Here is a 25162-nt window from a genome sequence, read left to right as displayed (position 1 = left end):
TCCTGCTATTTATCAACCACCTCTCCAGAACAGGCGCAAAGAGGAGAGAAGGGTGGCCCCTTGGGAAGAGCAGTGATAAGTGCAAGGAAGAGAGGGGAGACAGAGAACGAGAGTCAGAAAAGAAGGCACCCCTCTGTAGCCGAGGACAGCAACCTCCCCCAGGAACTCTTCAGTTCCGCACAGCACAAACCACACCCAGGGCTTCCTGATGGCCCAGGGCTCTCGACAGGCTTCGACATAACCGTTCTGTGCCTCTGCTAATCTGCAGCCTTAATTTTTTGGTTCTGAAAATAAAATCTCAAAGATGCAATTAAAAGGCAGAGGCAAAACCACTTGGACCCCTAACTGCATTCAGCCACTGGACGTCAGAGCAGGTCTACAAAGAACGCACAGCCGGGCTGGTCAGAAGTTACCCAGGTGGGGCGGGCACTGGTGGCTTCTGATCTTTTAAGAGTAAATTTTGAGTGCGTTGTGATATAGATATTCTACAACTTCAAAACATGTTCCCTTGATTGTTCTTCTGGAAAACTTGTCTTTCCTTTATCACATCATACAGGCCCAGAGGGTGGCAGGTATGAAGAACCCCAGGAGCCAGGAGAAGGCGGAACGAAGACTGGGAACACTGCTAAGTGGGGTCCCCAGTTGGGTTCTCCAGACCCATAAAGGGACCATGGCCCAGTCCGTTTTAAAGGAAAGAACTCTGTGCAAGCCCATGTGTTACCTGACCCAATCTGTGAGGTGGGGGCTATCGTGCCCCCCATTTGAGAGACGGCCCAGCTAAGGCTCAGAGAGAGAACGTGGGGAGGACAGGAGGAAACCAGGAAAGGCAGCTCTAAGGATCAAAGGAAGCTGGTCGCTGTCCATGAACCTACTCTCCATAGAGAGGGTAGAGAGGGGAGAGAGGGGGTCCTCTCCACCCCCAGCCGCAGCTCACGTGAGGACCGCTGCACCATCAGGAGATGCACTGGGGAGAAAGGAATCATTTGCTCCGACAAAAGAAGAGGGTCAAGACAGACGGGCCCCCGCCAACCCCAGGCACGGACTCCCGTTTCAAGGAGCAGCTGAGCGCTGTCGAAACACGCACACGTTCACAAGCCCGGCGGCGGCCCCCACTCCCTCGCCCCCTCTTCCACCCTAAGCCAAACTGTCAATGACAAAAAGCCCCTTCAGTGCTCCGGGCGCCCCCACCTTTTGTAGCAAGCCCTGGAAGGCCTGAATGCACAAACACAGTCCCCTTTCACGGCAGCCTCTCGGGGCTCCTGTTTCACTGGGGCCGTGAAAGAGAGCACTGTAAATAGAAGAGGCCAGGCTGACCTGCCCCTCCGGCCCTCAGACCTCCCCCTACCGCACCGCAGCCGAGCTGCTGGCCGACAGAGCCCCAGAGGCTCCGCTCAGCCCCAGCGCCCCACGATCACTGGGCACCGCGGGGCAGGAAGGCGAAAGGAGGGCGGCCCCGGCTGGACACACGGGCCCGGCCGGTCCCGGTGACTTGTAGCCACTCAAGCACTTGCTGAAATGGCTGCAGGAAAATCATCTCCAGCAGCTCGGCCTGACGGGGTTAGGCGAGGGGGAGGGGAGGCCATTCGGTTTTGTTCTCTTTGTCCGGCCAACTGGACAAAAGCAAGGGAGAAGGGGAGCGGGTGGGAGAGGCCGGCGTCCACCCTGACTGCAGCCATCGGACGCTGCCCTGGAGGGCGGAGGAGCGCACGAGAGCTGGTCACACCAGGTGTGGCCACACGCTCTGGAAACATAAGGGGGCAGGGGGAGAAGGAGGCACACAGAAGTGAAGAAGCAGCAACCATGCTCACAGATCAGAAAAAACAGGCCAAGCCCCCAGGTCGGCTCAGCGCTGGCTGCCCGTGTACCAGCGATCGTGAGACCATGTGAAATGTTCTCTATGCCAGGCTCATTGCCTGAGCTCATTGCCTGCAGCCAGGTAGGAGCCCTCAAGGAGCTGTGCCCACCCTTCGCTGTCATTTTCCTATACCACCACCCTGGGCAGGGCAGCAGTGGGGGAGGCCGAAATTCAGAACTTGGAGGGGAAACCAAATACACAAGAAGCCATGTCCAGTTTGCTAAAATTCCCCACAAATATATAAGGCTGCAGAAAAAGGCAGAAGCCCTCTGAGAATTTGGGAGGGGTGGTAGGACCCCCAGAGCAAGGGCAGGTGGCCACGGGGTGCACACGCTGGGCCAAATCGACAGCCCTGTCCAGGGCAGCTCAGGGACGGCCGCGCGGCATCCCGGAGAATGAAGTCTTGAAAATGAGTTTCTCAGGATTGAGGGACAGAAAGCCTGAGCCTCTAAGCCATGGATTGGGAAATTCTTATCCAGACCTCGAACAAGCTCCAGACAAGGCCTCGGCCACACACACATTATCTTGTCACCACCAAAAAGTGGAGGCTTTTCTGCGATGTAGGGGAAACCAGGAGCTCTCTGGCTAGGCTGGGCATCCCTACTCCTTTCCAAAGCACCAAGAACCTAACAGACCAAGGCCTCAACCCAGAGAAATCCACAAGTTCAGGAGACCACCCTGTCTTCCCACCATCCCCCTGCATCAGGCATTTGGGAATAAAGCAAGAACTGTCTTCCCGACCCTCTCGGGCCTCAGGCACCTGAGTGGTGAGAACAGCCTCACCCCATGGAAAACGTAGCCCACTAGTGAGGTGGTGTCTATCCCACAGCCACCCACCCATGTCCCACCAGGGAACAGAGGACACAATCATGAGGAACCACACTGAATGACTTGGAAGAGCCACTCTGCCACTCTTGAGCCTCAGTTCCTCATCCACAAAATGGGCGTGAGAATAGTAACACCACTTTTCTCGCTGAAAAGTATGAGCTAAACTAGATCACCTCCTAAGGTCCCTTCCAGATCTAAGATCTGGATTATAAGAACAATCTCAGCAGCAAACCACAGCAGCCAAGTGACCCAGAATCAGCCACTTCCTGCCCTGAGCCTGGCTGGCCACCCCAGGGAGGCCCCAGGTGGAGCCGGAGACCAACACCTGCTATCCAGGTTCCTATGGAACCCCTGGACCTCCAAACACCTGAGAATTTACCTGCAGAGTCCAGAGGAGGGAAAAGAAGAGGAGCAGCCCTGCCCCTCTCATCTCCAGACCCAACACACCCCTGTACTAGGTTCACAGATCTGCAGAGAACTCAGCATGCTGACAGGCACACCTGCCAAAGGAGGAGTCCCCAAGGGGGCACTTCAGGACTGTCAGCCAGATCGTCACCCCCTCCACCTCCCACCAGCTAACTCAGCAGCCTCTGCTTTCCACCCGGTCCCAGCCCAAGTAGGAGCGGGGACTCCTTCCTAGGAGCTTTGAGAGGGCAGATCTCTTCCCCAGGTCTTAGGGATAAGACCAGCCCTCTACAGCTCCCCCCACTGAACACATCATGAATCCCAGGTTGGGCACTGGGGATCAAGAAAAGAAAAGACACTGTCCATGCCCTCAAGGGGCTCTCAATCTTGCGGAAGGGGTGGCGTGCCAAGAAACAGAGTGGTGTGCTGAGGGCACTAACCTGTGAGCAGGTGCCAGTGAGAAGTCCTTGTCTGGGCCCCCACCCTCAGGATTTACTCCCCGCACCCTCCCTGAAGCCACAAGAGAGCCCCTTGCAGAATCAGCAAATTCACCCCTTGAGCCGCGCCCCCCACCCAGCTGCGGTCTCCCTGACAGCTTTTCCTGAGATGGCTTCTCACTGGGACGTGGCCCAGCCAGCTGGGTCCCGGACGCCAGCACTGGAGGGCAAGGGGAGCAAAAAAGAAGCTCTCGTGGCGGGGACTCCTGGTCCCTGGCCCCGGCCAGCCTGCTCGTTGTCACCTGGTGGGTAAACATAGGCATGGTCCGTTCATCCCCGTGCGCCCACAATCAGGCATTGTGTCAGCCTCTGGTCACCTCCTGGCCCCGCACGCCTGCCCAGCATATTCCTGCTGTCATAAAGATGCCAATTAGGACCAATTTTCCACTGATCAAACAAACAAAAAGACTAAAAAAGAAAACAGAAAAACGCTCCCTTAGAAAGATGGTTCTGCTGTGATAAAATGTGAGCCTGGGCGTGTGTCCTGTTCCCCCTCCTACCGGCTGGGCTCGGGCGGTTAAGATGCAGAAAGCTCAGCCCATGCTCTCGTCACCACAGTGCCACTGGCCACCCCGCCACCTCCAATTCGTGAGGCCGACAAGCCACGCGCACGTACACTGATGACAGCCGGTGCACCATGCCGGACTCCGGGGAGGAAGGTGTGGAAGGTGGGAGCCATGTACCCGAACAGGACCCAGATCTCACCCACCAAATCTCGGGCGGGGGCCTTCGGGAAGAAATAAACAGAAGCAGCGCTGATGAAAGAGGAAGTTTTGTCCAGACCTCCTCAGGCATGGGAGTTCAAAGGAGGGAGGACCCCTTCTTTCCAGTTGGATGCAAAGAGGAGGAATGTGGGAAGAAAGCGTGGGGACGGAGCACCTGCCGCAATGCATAGAGAAGGAAACAGCAAGAGAAGGAAAGAACGAAGCAATGGGCACTGAGCTGCCCCGCCCCGTGTGGATGGCAGACAAGAAGGCTATAACTCCGACATAAGGACATAAGGACATAAGGACAGTCCCTCCCTTGACGGGAGCATATCCTGAGGCATAAGCTGAGAAAGCCACAATCCAGGACCTGTGACAGCTCCCAACACCCAGGCTGGGAGTCCTCTAGCTCATTCTCTAGAAGTACTAGGGAGCCACTGCAGGTCTTTGAGCAGGACAGCATCATGATCAGAGTCCTGCTTCCGAGGCCACAGTCAGGGGCTCTACAAGAAGGCTGCTTGGAACACAGACAACCATCTGGTGAAGCGAGAGTGACGGCATGGGGCTGGAGAGGCAAAGGGAAGGTGGGAGCCACAGAGGACACCCCTGTCTGGAAAAGGGAGCAGAGTCTCTGGCAGGATGCAAGGACACAGAAGAAGATTCAGAAGACACTGTGTTGGACTCAGCTTGATGAGCACCAAGTTCTGGTTTCTGGCAGGACTGGTGGACACAGCAGGCAGCAAGAAACGAACATGTGTGACCCAAGACAGACAAAAACCAAAGGTGGAGAGGAAGCTGTCCAGAGAGAGGTGATCACAGAAACCACGAGACTGCCGAGGCAGAGGCCAGAGGAGGGACGGTAGGGATATCTGCTTAGGAAACACCCACATTGCGGGATCAGAGGGTCACATCTAGCATCAACTGACCCACTCTTGGGGCCTCAATGAAGAAGAGAAACAACCAGTATCTCGCAGGTGACGGAACAGACCACAGGAGCCAAAGCATTTGCTGCTCAGGAACAGGCTCCATCGGCATTCAAACACAGGCCCCGCAGGGTCCGCGGGCCAGGTCACGCTGTCTCTAGGGAAAGAGTTTCAGGAAATACAGGGCGGGAGCGGGGATCAATGCTTGAGTCCAAAATGGTACAATGCTTTCGAGAACTACGAGGTCATAAGCGACCTTTGAAAGAACAGTGTCAACCTAGTTACCCTGATGAAAGGGATTGCATTGGGCCGAGGAGCTTCTTGGGGCACAGGAGGCTAAAGTCCAGAGCTGCGGAGAGCCGGCCTATAAGCACCCAAGTACTCCTTTTCCCAGTACCCACCTCCCGGGTGGCGGGGAGGAGGAAATGGGTCAGTGCAAGCAGAGTGCTCTGCACACAGCCAATGCCCGGCTAGTGTGAGTCCCGGAGTACCCAGGATGTGTCCAGCGCAGCACTGGGGAATGGTATGGGGAGAGGGGACAGCTGTACCTCCATCACGGTCTTCCAGACAGCGCTGTTGGTTTAGACCGGGAGACAAGACACACACAGGTCAGGGAGATAGGAACCGTGTGCACGGTCATTGCTGCAGGAGCCCACGCTTCCCGGAGGAGCCAGACTTGAGGAGGTCTCAAAGGCTGGCTGGAGCAGGGAGACAAGGCAAAAGGGAGGACCCCTGGGGATAAAAATACAGGGGTTTGTTTATAAAAAATTAAAAATATATTAAAAAAAAAAGGGGGAGGACATCCCAGGGCGGGCAGGGCTGGGGGGAGCAGCAAATGCCCACAACAAAAGCATCTGCTCTCCTGGAAGCAGCCCAGCTCCTCCGAGGCCTGGGGCTGAGTTTGCGCCTCCCGGCCATGTCTGCAAAGGGTAGAGCATGACTGTGAGAAAGGACAGGTGTGTGCCAAGGCTGATGTGCTGACCAGTGGTCTATTCAGGGCAGTTCTTGCCCCCCCAAAGTACAGCATGGACTGCAAGCACAATACATGGGAAAGAGCTTCAGAAAAAGAGCCAGCACCCAATCCGGGCTTCCTGCAAAGCTCTTTACTGTCCCACCATGGTCGTGAGGTTGAGAGGTCAGAGGACAACAAAGAGTCGGGCATTCTAACTGCCTCCTCCTGCCATTTGTCTCCTACTGAAATCTCAGTTTTCCAACTTTCAGCCAACTACAGCTTTACAAATACCCAGAACTGCTAGGGTGACATTCAAAGCACTCCAGGACCTGGCCCCAACCTACTTTTCCTGCAGAGACCCCGTCCTTGCCATGGTCATCCCCCCACTCCAGCACACTCCCCCGACCTTACTCAGACACAGCCACACCACTGCTCACCTCCTAGCTAGAAATGACAGCTCCCATCTCCACTAGTCCAAAACCTAGTCATCCTCCAGGGACTGGCCAGATGCCACCTCCTCCAGGAAGCCTTCCTGAAGCTTCAGTCCGAAGAGTCCAATCCCTTTCCTATGCTCGCTCCTGTACCTCACTCATGTGGTAACTGAGCACACAGACCAATGCACACACACACACACACCCATATGTACAGATCACTTCTGTGTCATTGTCAGCTCAAGGGGATCGATTACTAACTCTGTACTACCCAAGCGTACTTCGCAACCGCCTAGCACACAGTAGGTGCTTACTCAATGTTTTTTGATACCCAAGGCTTAAGTCCTCGCCATATCAGGGCGTTCCTCAATCTACGGATGGCAAACTAGCAGTGGGTCCTCATTAACGTTTTTAAATGAAACAGACACAGAACAGAAGAAAAAGTAAGAGAGTCCATCACGTCAAGATAAACCAAGGTTCCCTGAACCTTTGGTTTGAGGTACGTGCCCTGGATCGGAATAAAAAATGTACTGTTCCCTGTGGGCCACAGTCCCCATTCTAGCATCAACCAGCAAATAAGAAAGCACGTTTTCAGAGGTTTTGCCCGAAATGTTACTTGTGACAAATACGTGGGTGGGGGAGGGGGAGGTCACTAGCCAACACCTGCAAAGCGTCAGAACAGAAACATCATGGTAGACGTTTGGGATTTGGACAAGCGTCCTCACTCATAGATCCTTCCAGTAGGTCCCCCAGCCTCGGCTTACCTAGGAGGAAGGCACTCCGCTCCTGGCAGGCAGATCTGCGACTAGCTTTATGACTAAAGGGGGAAATGAACGGTTTAACCCTTCGTTAGCAAGACACGCTTCTGAGCAGCCATTGATATAAACACTGCATTTTAAGCCCAGAAAGCAACGTTGCCAGGAGATCCAGGGCCATGAAGCCTGCTCCCAGGATCGCTAACAGGCCTCCTGGGAGAAGGGCATCTGCTCTGGAAGGGCTGCACAGGGCTCTGGGGTGAAGCTCTCCTGCCACCTTGCTGACCCCGGCACCACTCACCGCTCAACACACGCCTGCCCCGAATGCCTGCCACCTGGGAACCATGAAGTCCCGCCACAGACGTCTACACTGGTTCCCAAGCCTCCCTGCCTCAGGAGCTCTCACCCTTCTAAATAATGAATCTGCCAGCCATATTTAACGCAAAGAAAGAGATGCTATACTTTTCTCTGTTGCTTTGAGTCAGTTACTTTGAGGAAAGGGCAGCCTCTAGCTGAAGGGTCAGATAAGCTGAAATCAATACAAGCCACCACCTCTGAATCTTTTTTACATCACCACCTCCCCCCCACAACCGCCAACCATCCCTGAGCCAGACCCCTGCAGGGGGCATGGAGCAACCCGCGGGCCTGCAAATGACCAACCATTCAAGCTAATATTCCAAGTGACATCATCTCCCATCCAATTCCTGATTCCCCTCACCCCCTGTCCCCAAGCCCTCCCCACGCCCCCCCCCCCAAAAAAATCACTGCAATCTCTGAGAGCAGACAGCCAAGAACAAGGGAAATAACTTCAAGAGTACACAAGGGAAACACAGAAAGGAGACACTCAGAAGACATATCAATAAAGGTGTAACATCTTGAACAATGGAGGTGAAATTCTGGTTCTTCCCCAGATTGGTCAAACCCACTTAGTTAGGTCACTGTGTATAACTGCCCTGATGTAATCAAACAGTGATACAGTATTTACCAATCTGGAAGTATCTGAAAGAGGAATGTGAGAATGGTGGAAGAAACTGAAATCGTGGTAGAGGGAAAACCACCACCTAATTAGGGAAGACCTGTAGTGAACTTACAAGTAACTGAAGACAACAGGGCAGAGTGTCTGTGACTCCAGAGAGCCCAACTGCTGGTCTCTGGAATGAAATCAGCTACTCAGCAAATAGTGACATCCCCTCTCCTGGGGCATCCAAGGAGAGGCAAGGTGGCATGGAGCCCATGGGAGCCTCGGAATGGGGGCTGGCCTCCAAGTCCCCTCCAGCCAGCCCATCCCCCACCAGGACAGGGCAACCCTGGAAGACAGGGCACTGGTTCCGTCGCCCCTGATGGGCAGGGAGCATGCGCTGAGGCTTACCTATTCATCTTGAAAGGAAAGTGAGTGTCGGGGGAAGGTGGAAGAAAGAAGGAAAACAACGTACCTATTCCCACCACTGCTTTCTGTCCCAGCCATGAACTAGGATATGAAGAAACCTGATGTGGGGTCGAGGTTCCAAGACAGGAACTTCCAGACCCGACCCAGAGGTCCCAGGACCAAGCTCTTGACGCTCTGGCCTCTGGGGTCCAGCGGGTATCAAGCGAGGAAGCAAGGCATCTCTACCGCTTGGCGCATTTTAGCTTACATTTAGGAACTGTTTGTTTGTTTAATGCTGTTTTGGGTCATGGGGTTGGTGCCAAGCAAGACTGTCCCCCTTCCAGCTTCTCTTTTTTAAGAAAGACAAAGAGAAAAACAAAACCACCAAGCACCCGTAGCCCAAGCCCGTGTCTGTGCTGTGGGCGGCCTACATGAGCTTCCTTTATCCAACCACAAAAAGGCATCCGTGGAGCCAGCGAGGGGCCCTGGGACGGCCCTTCCAGGCAAGGGCCCGCCGCTCCGTTGAGGTTAGCAGTTAACCAGGGGCCGGGAGCCACGCGGGCAAACAGACCGTGCCCCTCGTTACACAACGCCGGCCCTTATCTCCCCCATGCCACTGTCAGTTTGCAGACATTGCGTAGTGCGACAACCACAGCCGAGACTGGCCCGAGGGAGATAGCCGTCTCCCTGCTTGCTATCAGAGACGCAAGAGGGGTCCGGGACGGTTAGCCGGGGTCCTCGCTTTCGGGTTGCTATTAAAAGACAGTCGGAGAGAGACGGAGAACAGTCTGGTTGGCCAGCCTCATGGTGCCACTTCCCTTGACTGTGACAGCCGAAGGGCCCCCTCCGTTCAACTCCCTCCTCCAGGCCCTCCGACAAACCGGGAGAGGTGGCGGGGGTCCGTTTAGCTCATTTCATCTAATCTGGGGGTGCATACCAGGTGCGAGATGCAGGATACACGGATCACTCTCCAAACTCCCTTCCGGGCACGCTGTGGAAGGAGCCAGGGCAGCAGAATCCAGGCTCAGTGGCCGACACCATGCCACGCTCTTCCTCAAATGCGTTCCCAAGCTCCCAACTGCCCCAGAATAAAGTTCCCAAACTAACCGCTACCTCCATTGAGCAACCGCCCCGTCCAGGCACCGTGCAGGATGTGCTCAATGCATTATCTGAAATCCTCAGGCTACCCCACACTGTCCCCCACAACCGCCCCGCTGGAGGGAGAGAAGACCCCGGTTCGCTATGCTGTAGGCGCACGGCCAAGACCATGCGGTGTGCGTGCAGCATCCTGACAATCTGCACCTGGGCCGGCCCATGGGCTCTCCACTCCTCCGTGCTCCGCTGCCTCCTCCCCTCCTGGGCCTGGCATTCACAGCGCCTCCACCTGACCCCAGCTTGCTGTTCCAGGACAATCGCCCTCCTTCCAGCCAAAGGAAGTTACTTGATCAGGCATCCGAGCACTTATCACAACACCAATTTCATAGCCTTTCACAAGATTGCTGGCTAAGGAGCTCCCCGACCCCCATGAGGAAAGCTCACAGGGCAGTGGTCGCTCAACATGGAATTCCCAGGGCCAGGCCAGCACCCAGGACCCAGTAAGAAAAGCCTTCCAGGTGAAAGGCATCTCGTCTCTGAATTTCCTCACACTTTTTCTAGATATCGATATAATCTTTCTACTTCCTACCTTCTATCACACACACACATACACACGTAAAGTATTTTAAATCTTCTCCTCAATTTATAAGTTCCTCAAGCGGAAGTCCCATATCTTATTAATATTTGTATTTTAAAATCCTGAACACAGGGGCACCTGGGTGGCTCAGTCAGTTAAGCATCTGCCTTCAGCTCAGAACCATGATCCTAAGGGTCCTGGGATCGAGTCCTGAGTCAGGCTCCCTGCTCAGCGTGGAATCTGTTCCCTCTCTCTCTGTCATTCCTCCTGCTTGTGCTCTCTCTCTCAAATAAATAAACAAAAGCTTAAGGGGGAAAAAAAAAAAACTAACATAGTGCATCACCTATAAATCTAAAGAACTCGATATCTAGTAATCTACTCAGCTGAGCAGCAAAGGGGTTAATGAGTAAGAGACAAGCCACCAGGCCAAACCCCCCCAGCACCCTTCATATCCGAAGACCTGAAACTGCTCTCAGGTTAGATCCTATTCTTACCTTCTCCTTGGTGGAAACGGGGAGAAGACCCAGGTAGCTGTAGGCAGATTTCTGAGGAAGGAAGGACTAAAGGAGGCAGGGAAAGAAAGACATGGCTTCCAGTCCTGATTTTGCCCACTGGCTTGCTGTGTGGCCTTGGACAAATCACAGAGCCTCTCTGGACCTCCACTAACTCTGCCCTAAATGAGCATGTTGTCCTAAATGGTTTATGAGCCCTGCTAGCTCTCACATAATTCTGTGATCCTTGGTCACCTTGAGGACCTGTACCTTTACAGCACACAGATGCTAGCTCTCACATAATTCTGTGATCCTTGGTCACCTTGAGGACCTGCACCTTTACAGCACACAGAGGCCTGAAAGATCTTCCTCAATAGGGGACAGGAAGAAGGATGAAGACAGGGACACTCGGACACCCCTGGCGCTATTCCTCAACCCTCAAACAGAGAAAAAGAAGCCGTAGCTAGTGCTTTGGCCAATCAATCGCCCTCCTGAGGAAGGACGACGGGCATGATTTGAACCTGGACCTGAAGCTAATAAAAGGAGAAAGCAGATACTGAAATGGGTGATTAATAAATAACTTCTGGCAAAACCTGACTTTTTTCCCGCATATGTATGCTTTCACAGATCCAGTCTGGGAGCATCCAAATTAGCACAACCTGGCCTTAAATACTGTGCAAAACACATAGTAAGCATTTTGCTTTCATTTATGTCGTCAATGGTTTCAATGGGGATGACTCATCCTTCCTCTTTAACACTCTGTTCTAATATGGTTTACTATAAATAATGCAGAGAGTGAGGGAGTGGCTGAGGGTCGGAACACCAGGCCTCTGCACAGCCAGGTCACAAAAGACCCAGTCCCACAGATAATCCCAAAGTGAATGTGAGCTTGCCTGAGGCTCCTGCCATGGCCCTGGTGACAGGAAGGGCAAACACGTCCCTCCACTCTTGGGTATTCGGGGCATATAAGACTGTTACATGCTGAAGACGGGCCAGGCACTGCACTGGGGTTTACCGCACAAGCTCCTTTAACCTTCCAGAACCTTCCTAAGAAAACAAGTCGGGTGCAAACTCGGGCAGCCATGCCTCCATGCCTACTCCCTTAGAGTGTCAAACCTCAACACATTCTTTCTGATACATCTCTTGGTGGTGGTAGATTTTCTTAACAAGAGAAGTACCTCTTGGGACCCCAAACTCACAGGAGGTCTGACCACAAACGCAGAGAAACACTACAGCGGTAAGAGGATCTGCTCCGGCCGAGGCGCTTGGTGGCGGCGGCTGGAAGTCACTAGCCTCGTGGCCTCCTTCACCTCCCACCTAAGAAGTGAGGCCACCGCTCACCCTGGCGCTGAGCTGACAAGATTGCTCGGCGCCGTCTCTCCAGAATCTACCTTCAGAATCAGACACAGTCCTCTAAGGTCATCGCTCAACCACGGTCACCAGATCAGTCATCGAATTATTTTGACCATTCCCAAAGGTCAAATCTACTTGCCCAAAGGACAAGGCAAGAGAATGTGGCACAGACCTTGGAAAGGCTCCAAAGGAAGATTTCCAAAGCGTCTGGGGCTGTGGCCACATCACGGGATTAAGTGATCACTTACATACGTAGGCTTCCTCAGGAGAGGACCGGCCCTTCACAGAGACCTTCGGATTCATAATGCACCTGCCTCCTTCCCCCATTATTTGGTCTACAGGCCGCTGGCACAGGGTTCATATGATCGTCCATCCAGCTGTGCCCAAAACAAAGGATTTCACTGGTTCCTTCCAGAGTTTCTCACCTGGGCCAGAACAGCAGGCTTGGGAGAGCCGAGTTCTACAGCACAGGAGTGCCCATTTACAAAGCATCTTCGCTGTGCGGCACACTTGACACATTTTACCCACATAACCCCTAAACGGCGTTGGGTCTCGCTTTTTACAGAACCAGGAAATGGGGGCTCAGAAGGGCTAAGTAACATGGTCAAGGCACACAGTAAATTCCGGAGGCTGGGTTCTCATCCAGGATAGCTCACTCTAAAGCCTCTCCTCTCCCGATCCTTCCACACTGTCCCAAGAAGGTACCATCTCCAACCACCTCCCGGAGAGCCTCTTCCTTGAGTCAGGAAACCCCACCCCGTGCCCCCCGACTCCTGGGCTCTACTTGACTATCTTCAGCCCCTCCTGGACTTTGTGCTAGGCGTTTCAACTTCCCGGTATGTCTGTCCTAGCAGACACCCCCTCTCCGAACAGCCTCCTCCCCGATCCGCAAACAGTGCAAGGACATCAAAACAAAGCTATCAGTTGGGTTCCTGGCTTTAGCGGCCAGTCCAAACTCCTTTGTTTGATTCTCAGACAGCTTATTGACTAGGTGATGGGGTCAGAAGTTTGCTTCTCACCTAGCCTCTTCCAGAACCGAGCACCTGGCTGGAAGAAGCCAGTGCACGGCAGGCGGGAGAAACCCACCCGTTGACGATTTCAGATTCACGTTGTCAGCGAGCAGAAAGTCCTCGCCAGCTGACGACGCGTGGACGTGAGAAAGGGTTAAGGGAGGGAAGGCTACGAACCACAGAAGCAAAAATTACCTACATCTTTTCCCCTCCTGCCTTAACATGGGCATCAGCAGTGCCCTGGATGGAATGTTCTCAGAGACTGCGCGTCCACATGAAGGGGGAGGAAAGCAGGTGAGGGTAGGAAGCCGCCCGGCTGTGTGATCTGTGCAGCCCCCTTCCATCAGGTGTTTCCCACATCTCCTTCCCGATCTGAAAGAGGGTCCGGGCCCCCCACCTGGCCCCTCCTTCCTCATATACCACCCCTCCGCCTGACCCCGACACTCTATCTTTGCCTATTGGGAAAACTGGCATTTATCAAGTAATCTACTCCTCATATATTGTTAAACAGACCACAGGGGTTATCAGTGGAGTTGATACAGGAAGATAAACAGCAACCGCTTATGCAAATAGCGCTAAGAATGTGGGACCTGCCGGACAACAGAATCTGAATTTAGGAGAACGTGAATCTTAAGGCTTTTCCTAGGTTCCAGCCCTGGAAACTGCAGGAGCTTGAAGAAGGTTCTCTGGATGGACTCTCCTCTCATTTTCTTGCAGGGAGGGGCAGGTGTGCGTTGCGGGGGCAGGGGTGGGGGTCTGACCTGCTTGGCAAAGAAGGGCGGTGGCTTCCTGTCCCTCTAAGAGAACTCCTTCCTGTGACCATGGCCTCCCTCCAACAGACTTCATTTTTCTAGGATTTCAGACCCATCGGAATGAGTTCTGCCCAGAAAGGGAGAAAATGGTATTCTCCAAGGTGGGACTGGGGTCAGAGGGTGGAGGCGGGGTGGGGGGGGGGGGGGAGCCACAGCAAACCAGGAGTCCTGGGTTCCAAGACACAAGCCACGTGACCAGGAACCGCTCCCTCCCCCGGACTCTACAGATAGGCCTCTGCGTGGCCAGAAGCAGGGCCAGGTGGCATCTTTTCAAACCTTTCTCATTATTTGAAGGGCAAACTCACATCAAGAACCAAGAGGTGAGTGGCTTCAAGTGACAAAAGACTTGCATTCAGAAGGACAGAGCGAGCGGCTTCTCACACCAGGCTGTAGGCTGGGGGGCGGGGGGGGGCGGGGGGGGGGGCAACGAGAGAATGACAGAATCCAGGGCTGGCCAGAATGAAAGACTGAATGGAATAGCCTAATTTACACAGGAAGTGAGCACTTACCAGACCCTTCATCTCAACACACAAAACCCTCGGCCATATCTGGAAGCAATTACATCCAGTTAACATGATCTGCTTGCCACTAAAATTAACTGCAAACAGAAATATTTTTCACTTTTGCAACGGGGGATGCCAAGGTTTGGCCTATCCCCGCTAGCCCCCGAGCCATCGAATCTGGCTGCCGGGGAATATTTAGCAGCAGCCCCGCTCAAACAACAAAAACCACTCTTGCGGCTGTCAGGACACAAAAAGTAAAATAGTGGATAATTATGAAGGGGGGGAAGTAGGGGGAGCGGTGGCAGCAAAAACCATTGTGCTAGAAATTGAGGAAAGGGGCCAGGCACGCGGGCCCCAAATGGGTCTGCGGCGCTTTACAGTCCAGCCCTGGTTTTCCACGCTCGACGTCAAGGGAAGAAAAATGTTTTTAGAGTCCCTCGATTTAGCTGTGTTTCACGTTGTTTTTAGGTCCCGTCTTCATCCCTTCTGCCAAGGGGACGGGGGTGGGGGTATGGAGGGAGGTAGACTCGCCAATGTTAGCAGATCCTTAATTTAGCAGAGCATTTAGGGGACAACTGTCACGATTTAACTCCTGCACCGAACACTTCCCGTCCTACTCCGCTAACGTCTTCAAAGCGGCTTTCACCTGCTCTGAGAGGGGTTAGGGGCCACGAATCATCTGAGAGAGGCACAGTTTCTCACGGCGAGGGTGGAGGGGAGCACTCGCCTCCCGTGGGCACACGGAAGTGGGCCACTGTCCCATCTCCAGATCTTCAGGTCAGCTGCCTCGACGCGCTGCCTGCTCCTGTCCCTTCTCTCTGCACCCGGCCCGCCGACTGGAGGAGAACTTATTTTTATTTTTCCTTGAATTGCTGTCAATGATCCCAGAGACAGATGGACAGATTTGTTTTAAAGTTCCGGAAGGAGGCATCATCTCCAAGCCCCTTCCCACCCCCCCCACCACTGGGGCCAGATTCCTCAGGCTGTGCCTCCCAGTGTCGTTGGCTCCTTTGTCACCCGGGGCCTCTCAAGCAGCAGCAGTGGCAAAGGCAAGAAGTAAGCATCCATTTGCCAGACAGCTCACAAACCTCTCCTCTCAAAGAGTCAGGCCAAAGCTTCCCCCCAGAATGAGGTCAAACGCTGCTTTTCTCCGCAAAAATCACATTTACAAACATTACTCGCAGGCAGAAGGAGGAGGAAGAATGTCCAAGGAGCTTTTCTTGGATTCCAAGGCTCTGATGAGGAAGAAAGTATCGATACGTTCAACGGGAAAAAGGACTAGGCCATTCTTTCCGAAATTTCTTAGAATAATATTCCAATGAGAAAGAAAGAAACAGACACAGCCTTTCAGGCAGGGCCACAGACCACGCCACATGCCTGCCCCTGAGCTCTGTATTCTGAATGCGTCCTCTTATGGGTAAGACCACGGCAACAGTACGAAATCTATGTTAGAACTTTCTCCCAGAGAGGAGGAAGCCAGTGGTTCGGTATCTGCCCGGAGCCACAGAGCTTCTAAGAGGCCAAGAATGAATTCAAACCCAGGGCCCGGGTGCCCACCATTCGGCAGCCAAGGATTCCAGAAACTTCTGACATTGCAGGAATGCAAAAAACCCAGCAAATAATCATCCCAGAAACATATGCCCCCTCCCGGAGACAGACAGCCCCTGTTGGCATGTGGGCTCTGTCCTCCCCCCAACACATCTAGGCACACGCTCGGTGCCACCCCACTGCCATCCAGGCGCAGAAACGGTTAAGTCATCCTCACGGAATAAATCAAAAGTTCAAGGCTGCAACATACCACAATGATTCCCTCTTTACATATGACAAGAACCAGAGAGGGGCTCAAATCCCAAGCATCCTGAGCGGCCCGCACAGGTTACCCCACCAGGGTCAGGGCCACGGACCTTTAGAGGCAACATTCATTTCCTGAACAGGACAAGTTCTCCTGACCATAAAGCTAATAGGAACTTCCTCGCACGGCAAGCTCCGGCTGACAAGGCTACTTGTCACCGGCCACGCAGGAGGAAAGCGCTGGTTCCCATTAGCGGGTTATGACGCCAGGTGTTACTAATAAGGTACATCGGCAAGAAACAAGAGGCGGCTAAGTTGTCTCTCCGACTCTGGAAGTAATCAGGCCGGGCTTCAGGGCTGGGGAGGGGACCTTATTTAAAGAAGAGGCTGGGGGGAGTCGGGGGCGTAAGCCACGGTAGACCCCAACAGCATCTAACCCGCTGAACGGCTTAAATAAATACATTTCAAACAATCCCTCTGCATCTTCCTCAACAGCCATAAAAGACTCCCCCAAATTAATGCTAATCATGTCTCCCCCAGCACTCCAGGCCTGGTGGATCACCGAGGGCCATTACCGCTGGCCACATCTGCTTCTCACTATGGCAAGGAGAGTTGTGCCAACAAGGCTTAATGGCGTTAAGATCACAACGCTTGGCTTATCCACTTAGAGACCGACACCGGGCGAGGGTGGCAGGGGGCTCAGCGAGTGAGCAGACCCCTTGTCAGGCTGGGGTCACAAAAAAAAAAAAAAAAAAGCGGGAAGCAGGGAGCCGGCCTCACACGGGAGTCCCTGCTGTGGGCTTTGGGTTACCTGCTACCTCATTTAACTTGCTTAAAACCACATGCAGAGGTAAGGAGCTAAGCTCCCGTGGTAGGAGAGGTGCCCGACGACTGGGACAGGTGGAGTCCTTTGCCCGGATTCACAGTGCAGCCCCGGCATTCACACCCACGTCTGTGTGACGTCAGCTTGCTCCCCTGCACTGCACACCTCGCCCCCTACAAAGACCACGGTCTGGCAGTCCGTCTGTCTTACTCCTGACACATCTGCTGGTAGGGGTTTGTGTCGGTGCCCAAGTCCTTACTTAACATTTCCGGGGAACCCAAGTGGCCCAAAGGAGCACCTGGTGGGCTCAGTCAGAAGAGCGGGCCACTCTTGATCTCAGGGTCTTCAGTTCAAGCCCCATGTGAGGTGCACAGATGACTTAAATAAAAAAATAAACTTTTTTTTAAACGATTATTTATTTATTTATGAGAGAGAGAGAGAGAGAGAATGAGAGGGGAGAGGGTCAGAGGGAGAAGCAGACTCCCCATGGAGCTGGGAACCCAATGCAGGACTCGATCCAGGGACTCCGGGATCATGATCTGAGCCAAGGGCAGTGGCTTAACCAACTGAGCCACCCAGGTGTCCTAAAAAAATAAACTTTTAAAAAGATGTAAACAAAAAAGGCTCCAAAGAGAGGAGAACGCTAAAAACTTCTTCCAACGGGCCCCGCGATTTCTCCTCTTCAGTCAAAAAGTTTTGTGACCCAGGGCACCTGGGTGGCTGAGTTGGTTAAGTGACTGCCTTCAGGTCAGGTCATGATCCCAGAGTCCCGGGATCTAGTCCCGCATTGGGCTCCCAGCTCCACGGGGAGTCCGCTTCTCCCTCTGACCTTCTCTTCGCTCATGCTCTCTCTCTCGCTGTCTCTCTCTCTCAAATAAATAAATAAAATATGAAAAAAAAAAAAAGTGACCCAATGTCCTAATCACTTCGCCGGGGACGCCCCCACGGCCTCAGGAAGGTCTCCGCACTGTCTAACCCAGCTTCTCCGATGGCAACGCTGAACGCAGTCTGTTCCTGCTGATGGAAATCGGGGCTTGAGGACAGAACCGAAAGTGAGCCGGGAACTCAGACCTGCTCAGGTTCTGGCAAGTTTTCCGCCGAAGTTTCCATCCTGACAACAGAGTACCAATCCCCTGCTCGCAGCTGCAGAGATAAGCCTCACGCAGGCAAACCCCAACCATGGTTTTTCCAGACTGCGCCGGCATAATAAGGACACCAGGGCTTTTAAGGGGAGACGGTAGGAAAGGGGATTTCTGATTATGCTGGCATGAAATTAACAGCAAGGGATTTTTATTTTTGTAAGTGGGTTTTTTTTTCTCTCTCTCCTTTTCTATTTTGTTTTTTGTGGTTTTTTTTTTTTTTCCCTTTTTTGAGTCAGCATAAAGGTGTCTATCACTAGAAGCTGGTCTCCCTATGTTGGTGAGAGATAAGGTGGTGATGCCTTGCTCTGGGGACTTCTGTGGCCCCGACCCCCAAAAATCTGAACCCTCTGAAGTAAGCAGCCCCCAACCCTATTTTCCTCCTCTCGCGCCACTGGAGAAGACCAGGAGGCCAGAGGAGACCAAGAGATGAGCCTTGTGGCCACTGTCTGCAGGAAACGCGGAACTGGTCCTTCCCTTATGCCCCCTTCCCTTCTGATTCCATCCGGACCCGAAGGTCCAAGCAGGGCATTTTGGAAAACACAGTGAACTCGGAGCCCAAAGGGCTGAGCACAAACCCTGACGCCCCCTTCACGGTCTTACCGTGGACAAGTCTGTTAACCTCCCATGCTTCTCTCTGCCCATCAGGGAAATTGCAACTAGTATCTCCCTTACAGGGTGGCCAGAGCGCATGAAGACAGCCTAACTGTGAATGCACTTAGCACAGAACCCGTCATGTACCAAGCACCAAAAATGCTGTTTCCAAATCCACTACTAGCTGCATGAGGTCAGGGGGTGGGAGGCGGCAGGGCAGGGAAGGAGCTCGAGAACGCCCACCCGCCTCGAGCCCAGACTTCCCTCCATCAGCTGGGGCCTGTGCTCCTCATCTTGGTGTCGACGACACTGATTTGCTCGCCTGGCCACAGGCACGGGCTATTGGACCCTGGGTGAGCCTGCTCGGCATTTGGAACTGATGACGGTGGAGCGTTGCCCAGCTAAATTTAAATGAGAACTGGAATGACTCATCAAGCCACGGGTCAATGGGACAAAGAGTACCCTGGCCACCAGAGTACAAGAGATCAGCTCCCGGGGGTGGGGGCGGAATTCAGGTGCTCAGGGTGTATCGGCCCCCAACGGCGCTGTATGAACTAACACTTCTGGGGGAAAGCAGGCCCCGGACCAACACGGATGCATTTCCTCCCCTGCACGGCCAGTGTGCCATTTCACAAGAGCCATAAAAACACAACAGTGAACACACACGGAGCATTTACTCGGTGCCACCATTCCTTGCACTGGACAAATGTTTGCCAGTGAATCCTTGTAACAACCCAGTGGGTAGAGGCTGTTACTACGCCCGTTTTACTAAGGAGCTGACAGGCACAGAGAGGTTAAGAAACACAACCACAGTCACACAGCTGCTATGTGGTAAAATAAGGATTCAGGCCCAGATAGCCTAACTGGCTCGAGATACACATTTACTACATAGAAAACGTAAGAGGTAGAGCTGGGGATGCCTTGGCGAATTTTTTTTTTTTTAAAGATTTTACTTATTTATTTGACAGAGATCACAAGTAGGCAGAGAGGCAGGCAGAGAGAGGAAGGGAAGCAGGCTCCCCGCTGAGCAGAGAGCCCGATGCGGGGCTGAGATCCCAGGACCCTGAGATCATGACCTGAGCCGAAGGCAGAGGCTCAACCCACTGAGCCACCCAGGCGCCCCAACCAAGAGTCAGAGCTTCCACCCAACGCCACAGAAACAGAACCTTCAAGAAAACCTTCCGTTACCACGGATAATTCAGAAACCCTCCAAGGGGCGCATTGAGGCTCGCCTGTGTTCATTTAGCAAGATTCTGAAGTCTTTCAGCTGGACTTGTTTTAAAGTCATTAATTTTAAAAAAATTAAAGTGATTGGAAATGTTTTTCCCCTGAATTAGCAAGAAATGAAAGAGTTGTGAATGGAGTTTGATTTTAACAGTTTAGGATAATCACTATTTTAAAGATTCATAAATAGAGTTCCTAGAACAAGCAGGCGGCGAACGTGTCGCTGAGCTGAGGCGTTCTTCCTTCCTCTCCCTCCAGCAATTAGCAGCTCCATCCAATAGTGACAGCAAATTAAAATGGGACTTTTCTCACTGAGATGAGAGAACAGGGCCACTTCCCTCCACGGGAAAGAGAATAAAAGAAATCATCTTCAAAATGCCCCAGAGTTCAGTCTGGAGCCCAGCTGACTCTGTAAGTATTAAAAAATGAAGCCGGAGTGGACAGGAGTAAATCAGAGGGAGCCCCTATTTTAGCTGGCTGACTGCCAACCCAACACAGAGCCAAACGCAATTCGCCAAAAGGACCCCACGAAGACGTAACTGCATGCACAAGGGGTTAAGGGAACTTCTTAAAGAACTCAACAATCCACAAACAGCACATCTGAGCACCTCGTTTTACAAACGAAGGAATTAAGCTCAGAAGGAAAGAGAGCCCGACAATGATCACAGAGCAAAAAACCACACGGCGGAGTCTAGAGGCCTGGCCTCCGCCCCGGCTGGGCACAGCAAACACCCCCCCTCCAACCCCGAGCCTCCCGCCGTCTTCCCAACTCCACAACTAACGATGTCTCCAAAGGCCAGATTTCCAGGAGTCCCGGGAAGAGATAAATGTAAGTCATTCATCACCCCCAAAAGGGCGCTTCCTGGAAATAGAAATGGATTCAGAAGGGATTTGAGCAAATCTGTGAATGACAGAACAGCCACAAATAGCCGCTCAGAAAAGTCGGGCTCTACCTGACCTTTAGGACTGACGTCAAGGAAGATAGCCGTGGCCCCCGATGGTGATATCCAAGGGAAGGTGTTGGCACCCAAAGACTAGGTCAGATGGACCCGCCCCAGGACAGCAGTGTCCATGTGCTTATATGGCCTGGCGCACAGCACTCAGGACTGGGCATCGGAAGGGGAGCCAGGCTCCTGACCCTATCCATTTATAGCTACGTGACCTTGGGCAAGTCACTTACTGGCTCCAAGGCTCCTTTTCCTCATCTGCAAGGTGGAGCTAAGTAAAAATGGTCCACGATCCCTGATCCAAAACCCGTGGGTACTCCAGAAAGCCAAACTGTTGGGATTTTAGGAAGCTACTATGGACCTACAAGCATTTGCCAGTCTCGAAGGAGTCTAGGGAAGCACTCTGTAATCAAACACATTAATATTTTTGCAACGAAACATATGAATATTCAAAATAGATGGGATAAATATAGCCTCCCATCAGTCCCGATCAGGTTTTGCCACTCAATGGGTTGCACAAAACCTTTTAGCTTTCAGAGCTTCTCAGACCTCACATTCAGATAGGGGATGATGGAACTGACCGAGCCCGTGTAGGGGAGGCTGCGGGGTGGACAGCGAGAAAGTCACGAAAAGTGCTTGGCAAAGAGAGAGCTATCACTGATCAAAGGCACTGTGAATATGACTGCTGTTGGCACACTCGTTCCCAGCAGAGCTGGCTTTGACCTCAGAGGCACCTAAAGCCGGCAGAATGATAAGAAGCGACCCAGAAGAGTGAGGGCAACCGCTGAGCTCCCCAAAGTGGCCGAAACCAAGGTCAACAGCTGCTGGCCCTCTGGTCAACTGCTGAAAACGGAGCAGCTGGCCACCTGAGAGAGACCAAGGCAAAGGGCCAGGCAGAAATCTGTCATCTCAGCTACGTGGTTCAGGCACCCTAGAGCTGGCCCCAAGAAGCCTCTGGGAAGGGTAGCACACATGGGCCTGGGGAGCTGGCTGAGATCATTCCTTGTGTTTCCCGAGCATCCCTTTGAAAACCAGGCAAGAGTTCCTACTGTGGGTGCACAGGGTCACGCTGTGGCCAGGCTAACGGTCTGCTGGAAGAGATCCCGAGGCCCCCGGGGGAACAAGGCCTGGCTCTGACTCTGCAGCACAGAATTCAGAAACAGAGTCAGATGGAGACTGAGGGCCGGGAATGAGGATTGTGTTCACACCTCAGTCAACCACACCGCCTGCTGTAATCTTATCAACCAGTGAGTCTAACTCGGAGAAGGAGAAGGTGCACCGGGGTCAGGTGAGCCGGTCCCTAGCTCATCTCTGGTTTATCAGATCCAGCTAAGCCGACATGCAGAACAGCTCCGGTCTTTCAGAGACAGAGAGAAAGAGAGATGAACCCAGAGAAGGAGTCTGGTCCTCCAGGAGCCGGCTGTGACCCTCCCCCCCTCAGGTCCTCCGCGATGGGAGCACACTGGAGAAGGTGGTTGTGGCGCCCAGAACTTGCTCCTCATCTGCCTGGAGAATGTGACTGGCCTTTCGGGTCTTCTGACTTTCTGGACCCTTCAGGTAAGTGAGCCCCATTTAATTTACCCAAGGAGCCTCTGCTCTGTCTTTCCACGGGTCCCTGACTACAGGTGATGCTGCCTGCGCGTCCTTGTCACGCACCGCGGGGACCACTCCCTGTTCTACTCTGTTGGAGGCTCGGGCTCCCTCTCACCAGCCTCAGGCTGAGGCGACCCAGCGGTGGCGGGATTCAGAGGATGCCTCCCTCCCCGGCGGCTTCCCTGCCTCTCCCCCTCCCTCCTCTCCGCGCCCCTCTGTTCCACAAGGATCTAGGCAACAAGACCTGCTGGATACTTAACCTTCAGCCACGCTTTAGTCTGTGGCTTAAAAGTAAAATAAAAATGAAACCTGTCGCTTGTTGTTCTCTCACGTTCGTTGCTGTGTTTACAGCCAACGGCCCAGCATCCGGACGCCAAAATCTCCCCCTCTGATAGTTCGGTCCTGCCCTCTTGTTTGTACCCGTGGTTGGGATGTGCAGGGAGGTACAGAGGAGAACAGGAAGTAGGGAGTTTCATCTTAATCTGGGAGTTTTGAGGGAGAGGGGAAAAGCGCCCCACAAAGTGCATCTGACCGGGAGCCGGTCTGCCCCTGCGGGGCGGCTGCAGGAACATCTTCTCCTTTCCTTGATGTCTTCAGTCCCCCCAGCTTCCACCCAAGGCCCTGCCCGAGGCTCTCGTTTCTTGGGCTGCAGCAGCGGACTTTCCTCCCTCAGTCAGACGCCCCCCTGTCACATCAGCAGCCCACAGCCGAGGATCCCTGGACCAGGGCCTTCCCTTCATAAGCTCACGGGGACAAGGCCATTCTCCACACTGCCTCATGGCCCAGCACAGCCCCGGGGGAAGGCAGTGCTGTGGACACTACATTCTAGAATTCAGAGTGGAGACAGAGACCCGAACAAAATGGGGGAACCTGCACACATCCCGTGTGCCCCTCGCTCGCTGCTCTAGGGATTTCTGGAAGTTTGCCAATTCAGCACCATCCTCTACCGACCATCTCCATGTAAATTTTTTTTAAAGTTAGGCTCCACACGCAGCATGGAGCCCAACACGGGGCTTGAACTCATGACCCTGAGATCAAGACCTGAGCGGAAGATCAAGAGTCAGGCGCTTAACCCACTGAACCACCCAGGTGCCCCATCTCCATTTTAAAAAGAGTAAAAGTGGGGCGCCTGGGTGGCTCAGTAGGTTAAGCCTCTGCCTTCAGCTCAGGTCATGATCTCAGGGTCCTGGGATCGAGCCCCGCATCGGGCTCTCTGCTCAGCGGGGAGCCTGCTTCCTTTCCTCTCTCTCTGCCTGCCTCTCCATCTACTTGTGATTTCTCTCTGTCAAATAAATAAATAAAGTCTTTAAAAAAAAAAAAAAAAAGAATAAAACAAAGCTCCAAAAGCTTATATCGTGATCCCAAGCTCCCACGGAGACATGGCTAGTTCCACGGCCCGTTCTCCGGGGAATGTAACATAGCCAGGCCGCCGCTTCTGCCTGGACAGTGGGTCCCACAGAATGGGAACCTGGACCTTCTGGGAGGGTGGTATCTTCCGTAGCTCAGCCAGGTACAGAGGCAACCAGGACCCGAGGAGACCCAGGACTAAAATGACTTTCTGCCATACCCCACTCCTCACAGCCCGTATCTAAGAGAATTCACATCCGGGGAAGATGACAGATGTGTCTGGTCAAGTTTGCGGAGGGGGGTTTCCCCTTTGGGAAAGTTTGAGCAGAAACAAGCACATCCTCCGTCTATTTCCGAGCGGCAGGAGCATAAGAAAGACACACCTCACTGGACATTACTGTTCGCACCCGCCGGAAAAATTCGGCTACATTTAGATCAGCGGCACTTTCCACAAAGTCAGTCTCACAGCCACCGATCAGGCAGGGCCGGAGCAGCTTCCGGCTGGGCGTGGGGTGACGAGCGGACCTCCAGATGCCTCTCCATCAGATGGACATCACAGATATATTCAGAATATTTCATCCCAAAGCAACAGATGCCTCTCCAGCCCCCACACCCTCTCACTCGCACCCCCGCCCCTGTTCAGGTACAGGAGCAGCGGGTAGAGGAAGAGGGTTGCCGAAGGGCGGAACCCACCCAAGATTGGCAAAACAGCAGGCAAGAGGGAAATATTACTGTGGATGACAATGAAAGTGGCCTTCCTAACCCCGTTCAACGGACCCAGGGACCAGAGAGTAGAATGATGGGCACGTCGTTACAACACATCCAAGTCAAAGCCAAAAACCCTCCAAAGCCAAACCCAGCCAAACCAGAACCCAATGGGTTCTGGCCATATTCACTCCACTTAGGAGGAGCGATTCTCAAAACCCTCTGTAGTGTAGACTCGATCCTCTCCAGCTCTAAGCCACTCCGAGAGGCGGCCAAGTGCCAGGAGGCTAAGACCTGAATTTGAATCCAGCCCCGTCTCTTACCATCTATGGGACTCCGGGAAAGGGTCTTAGCATCTTCCTATGGGAAAGATGAGCACCTCCCCTGCCGCCCCAACTCAGAGGACTGTTGTAGCAAAAACGTGGCTCCAGTAAAGCACTCA

At 53.3% G+C, this 25162-nt stretch overlaps 1 protein-coding gene and 1 long non-coding RNA gene across 5 annotated transcripts in view; one reads left to right on the top strand and one right to left on the bottom strand.

Moving 5' to 3' along the window:
• ZBTB16 (zinc finger and BTB domain containing 16) overlaps positions 1-25162 on the bottom strand; it is a 182927-nt gene that overhangs the window by 152111 nt on the left and 5654 nt on the right. The gene's annotated exons all lie outside the window — the stretch shown is intronic.
• Positions 21567-22984, top strand: LOC116600305. Of its 2 annotated transcripts, none has more exons than XR_004289576.1 (3): positions 21567-22322; positions 22399-22546; positions 22701-22984. It is a non-coding gene; the product is annotated as an uncharacterized LOC116600305 (long non-coding RNA). The 2 variants fall into 2 exon arrangements; XR_004289575.1 differs by having other exon boundaries at positions 22399-22632.

The sequence above is a fragment of the Mustela erminea genome, chromosome 9 (genome assembly GCF_009829155.1).
Source record: "Mustela erminea isolate mMusErm1 chromosome 9, mMusErm1.Pri, whole genome shotgun sequence".
NCBI classification, from domain to species: Eukaryota; Metazoa; Chordata; class Mammalia; order Carnivora; family Mustelidae; genus Mustela; species Mustela erminea.
Note: the sequence above shows the minus strand (reverse complement) of the source record. Positions and strands in the feature narration are given on the sequence as shown.